Below are 4537 nucleotides of genomic sequence, written 5' to 3'. Positions count from 1 at the left end.
TATTTTTTTTTATTTTTTTTTTATGGAACAATAGAATATAAAATTATACTTTCTATAATATAAAGTATAAAAGTGATTAGCTGTATATGCATATAGAATAAGATACGACGGACCTGATTTTTATGATTATGAATCGAACATTCTGATGAAACTTTACTGTTTTATAAATATACAATTAATATGACTATTTACTAATATTAAATAGACGTAAATTGAATTATTATTTCGAAGATATAAAATTTAAATGAGACAGTTTTTCACTAGGCCGTAAAGTTTTCGATATGAAAGATTTTATCTCCAGAACGGTTTTTAATACGCTGTATAACAGGCTATATAAATACGTCAAATAATTATTTTTACATCAATTTTTTGTGGGAATTTATAAAATCTGATTTCAAATCCTTGTTTCTCGCAGTTACCAATAACTCTTTAATTGCATTCTAAACTCTGTAATGCCATATCACAACCCTCGAAGAACGGTGTCTAAATTGGAGAATTACAATAAATCCTCACAAACCCCATCAGATCACATTTACTCTTTGTCGTAAACCTACCGACTGCCCTAAAGTGTCCTTTCATAATGCTGCTCTTACCCCTATCGAACATATCTACTACCTTGGACTGCAACTGGACAAACGACTAACTTTGAATGAGGATTCCATACACAAAACTGAAAAAAAAACACGTAGATTCCCACTATTATAACAGTTACTTGACCAACTGTCTAAACTTGCAGTCCATTACAAAAGACTTATCTACTTGAGAGCAATAATAGACCTTATTATAGTAGTGTAGATTAGTCATCTCCGTATGTCCGAGATGAGCTTTGGGGCTCCACTAAACCTTCCAATTCCTCTCGTACCCAACCCTTACAATCTAAAATCCTTCGTAAAATTCTCAATGATCCTTACTTTGTCGCAAATAAAATCATCCATAAAGACCTTAATGTTCCAATATATTGCTGATTTATGTAAAATGTAACCGATCTTGCCCGAACCAAATATCAATCCTTCCACTTTCCACTCTCAAACCCACTAGTTTCTAACCTTGCTTCCTTTCCCATTCCTAAAAATCCTCCGAGACGCCGGAAAAGAAGATGGCCTCTAGACCTTTTAATGTCAAATCTTATAAGAGTGCTACCAATTAGTAGACTCTCTACAATCCTGTATCATGCCATTATAATTTAGCATCAACTTTACTAGTTTTTTATGTACAGTAATGGATGTCAACAAATATAAATGTAATTTCATTTTGCTTACTGGAAACTTTTAAGGGCTGGCCAGACAAAAATCATACTGTATTTATTCTTCAAGGGCGTAATTCCTAGAATAAAAGTATTTTTTTGTTTCATTGCAAATAAAAAAATAAAATAAATTCAACTAATCCATATTATGAGTTTTTCAAAATAAAAATGATTAGTAATTATATTATTTCAATTTCTTGAGACAGGTAATTATTTATTAAATAAATCAAAACTTGTATCCTTTTTAGTCTCAACACTTTTGACGTGACAACGTCTTATAAATCATTTTGCGGGATGCCATGTTAGAAAAAGTGTCCCGTAACGGAAGTAGATTGTGGGGGAGGTAATTAGTAGTGTAGTAGTGGGGGTAAGAGGATTATAGATGCTGAGAGTCATGCAGGCAAAAGTGTAGCGTAACGGAGAAGGTAGTGGTGGGGGAAGGAAGCCTGAGATGATCTTTAAATTATGCATGAAATTAAGAATATGGTGATAATAATAAAATTCATTGGAAAGAATTGATGCCACTCATTTCATATTTCTCCTACCATCGTCCGATTATGAATAGAATATTGGAAATAAAGTCTTAGAATTAAGTATAACTGTATAAATATTTTGTATAACCAAGCAAAAATAAATATCTGAATTCAATATGTGAACTGGTTTATTATTTCAAATATATAACATTGGATTGATTTTAATTTATATTTATGTAATATTAGCATAGAGTATACGTTGTCACGGAAACATGTCGCCTCGGCGCGAAGCGCCGAGGCCTACACGGGCACGGTTTTTTTTTATTTCAACAGTCCAACGTTTCGGCCATTTCAGCCATCCTCAAGGACATCTTCAATTATAATTTCTTCCTCACATTAAAATTTAAAATTTCTTTTGCAGGCTATTCTGCCCAGGTCATTCATTAATTATAAGTTAAAAACCTATTTTTTAAATTTAAAATCATAAATATCTAAATCTTCTTATTTTGTTGGATTTGGTGGATAATTTTAAAATAAGAAGTTTTAGATATTTATGATTTTAAATAAAAAAAATAGGTTTTTAACTTATATTTAATGAATGACCTGGGCAGAATAGCCTGCAAAATCCGTTTCAACCTTCTTGGTGGGCTGTAGGGATGGGTGGAACTAGATAAGGTTTGAATTGAATATTAATAATTTTTTTGTAACAACTTGCAACTTTATCATATTTTTTTTTAAATAACATTTTCTGAAGTATTATAGATATTTTCATTACTAAGATTAATTTTTCGCATTGTATGCTTTCATTTTAATTAATCTAAAAACATTTAGATAAGTTATAAAAGATTTAAAAAATATAAAATCAAATTGTAAGTAAATAAGAAATATATATATTTTTTTGCTTATATGTATTTATTTTTTGTTCGTTAATTAAGTACAGTGACCTACTAAAACACTTTTAAGGTTATTAGACGGTAATATCCATGGGAGGGAATTCGTTCGGTAAATTCAGTTGTCAGTGAAGCGTATCGGTTTAATTGACACATAAACATCATTCAAACTAAAACTGAAAACGTTGCGCGATAGAAGCCAGCCCAGTTTATCAGTTGAAGGCATTTTACTGGGTCTGAGTTTCACGCAACGCCCTATAAAAGTTATCTGTGATTTTCCATGTCATGACCTTCCCGCAACATCCTAACAATTGAATTAATTTTATTTATTGCTTCCTCACTACTGAAGGTAGAGAGGTTTTTTATTTAGTCAGGAAATGAAAAAAAAAAAAAAAAATGTCAAAGTGATTTGGTTCCGCGACTTATTCCTTTCATTATTATTTTTTAATTAATGGAAATAAGTATTATTGTTTAGATAAACTTTTTTTCCAATTTTAGTCTCAAAATAATTTATATTTCTTTAAAATTAAAACTTATTATCACGGTTAATTATGTAAATATGAGACAAATATTATATACTATTAGATAAATATTGTTATGAATTATAATAGTGAAAATTAACTGTGATTAAAAAAGTTTTAAATTTGTTTGAAGTATTGACAAAATAGGGTAATTGTGGACTGAAATTACTGACCTGGGCATAAAGTTTTTTAAAATTGATGTGGTTCTAAAATTTTATTAAGATTATCCTTGAGGTTGGCTGAATTGGTCGAAACGTCAGACTTAAAAAGAAATATAAATTGTTTTGAGACTAAAATTGGATAACATTTATTTATTTAAACAATAATAACCAGTTCCAAGAATGTGTAAAGATTACATATTAAGTATTATTGTTCAATTATCCATTTATACTATATAAACAGAAAAAGAATAACAAAAGATAAAAAATGTATATGATAACGTTACAATAATAATAATAGAAATAGAAAAATATTATTGTAATATGATATGACATGCATAAAAAAAAATTAAATAAAACTGATTATATAATAACAAAATAATTGATGTACAAGAAAATAAAATAAAATTAGAATACAAATTAAATAAATCCACATTTGCGTCTATGTGCATTATTTACATCCAGCCTTGGGAACTCTGAACCAAGTTTTGCCATCCTTCTGTGGAAGGAAAAGCAGGGCTCTAATAGATCCCAGCGCTTTACTCTCAGCCGCATCTCTGGTTTTAGAAGCCACTGGAGGCTAAATGAGAACTCATGACTTGATTGGAGAAGCTGGGTATCTCTTAACTCTGAAATCTTAAGATGTCCTATCACTGTTGATAAATTTCTATCACCTCGGAACTGAAAATAAATTCTTTGTTTTCAATGATATTTTTCATCATAAAGGGTTTTGGAGGTGTCGGATGAAAATCTATCTTTTTTTTTGTTTGTATAAATATATGAGGGTAGTTTACTCGGTTGTTTGAGTATTTAAAACAAATATTTGATTTAAAAGCGACGGCTTCACCAATGTTTGCATTTTTCCTAAAATGCATTATATAAAAAAAAAAATGTTTTAGTTAAAGAACAATGTTTACATTGTAGTGATAGTTGATGTTTCAGGAATAATTGACATTCGCAAGTCATAATCGGTTTACACTAATCAACTTTGAATTTAGTTATGTTGGAAAAGACGCTTAAACTGTCAGTATTTTGGTGACAGTCTCTGTTAATCCTGGAGTGGACAGGACCTGCAGAATGTAACAATCACTAACCTTCAGAAGTGAGAGCTTATCGACACGATTACAATCAACTTTCCCTGTCATTTTAGTGAAGGTTGATAATACTGAGGCATGGTTAATCTTACTTAATATTAAGCTTTCACTGAATCTTATTCAACATCTACATCATATTTCAAGCTGAGATTTAAATA

The sequence above is a fragment of the Halyomorpha halys genome, unplaced genomic scaffold, assembly GCF_000696795.3.
Source record: "Halyomorpha halys isolate HHAL.00 unplaced genomic scaffold, Hhal_1.1 Scaffold1051.1, whole genome shotgun sequence".
Taxonomy (NCBI): Eukaryota; Metazoa; Arthropoda; class Insecta; order Hemiptera; family Pentatomidae; genus Halyomorpha; species Halyomorpha halys.
The sequence above is the reverse complement of the archived record's forward strand: the minus strand, read 5'-3'. Positions refer to the sequence as shown.